Source organism: Penaeus monodon, chromosome 29 (assembly GCF_015228065.2).
Source record: "Penaeus monodon isolate SGIC_2016 chromosome 29, NSTDA_Pmon_1, whole genome shotgun sequence".
NCBI classification, from domain to species: Eukaryota; Metazoa; Arthropoda; class Malacostraca; order Decapoda; family Penaeidae; genus Penaeus; species Penaeus monodon.
The window spans coordinates 3831578-3832132 of record NC_051414.1 but is presented as its reverse complement, the minus strand read 5'-3'; the positions used below and the strand labels follow the sequence as shown (position 1 = coordinate 3832132).

Here is a 555-nt window from a genome sequence, read left to right as displayed (position 1 = left end):
GTTGCTTAACCATCATGAACTATAACCAATAAAGAGGAAAGTCTCCCCAGTCTTTACTTTTCCTCCAAGTCACATGCACCATTAATGCCTTTAATTCTGCTAATATCCTTCCTTCACCATTCATTTTTTCCTTTCATCAATACTATTCCTCATTCAATGTGTGCAAAAGAGAAAGCTCTAAGTGCAGTGATATCTACTTCTTTGATGTTACCTGAGGTTCTTCCCCTCTATCACTGCCTGCATTGCAGACACACACACTTGGCTCTATGTCACTCCTCAGAGCAAGTGTTTCTGAAAAACTAACACACTGTGCGTGCTCTGTATCGTCTCCAACTTTGGAAGTCAAATTACGACTACTTTTTACCTCGCAGTCTCCGTTTACTGAACACGTGGAACTGGATTCATCGTTTGAGTGAACAGTGCTAGAAATTTCTTGTACATCCTACAGAGCAGCATGTTAGGGAGGATGGATGGTGGATTAGTTACTAAAGTGTATTAATGTTAGTAATATAATCATCCTACATTGTATCTATTGCTAAGAATACCAGTAAATAA

The 555-nt window shown here is 38.9% G+C and overlaps 1 protein-coding gene across 1 annotated transcript in view; it reads right to left on the bottom strand.

The window, feature by feature from the left end:
• The window catches only part of LOC119591911 (glycogenin-1-like), a gene marked incomplete in the record, with an annotated part of 51207 nt that overhangs the window by 1474 nt on the left and 49178 nt on the right, over positions 1–555 (bottom strand).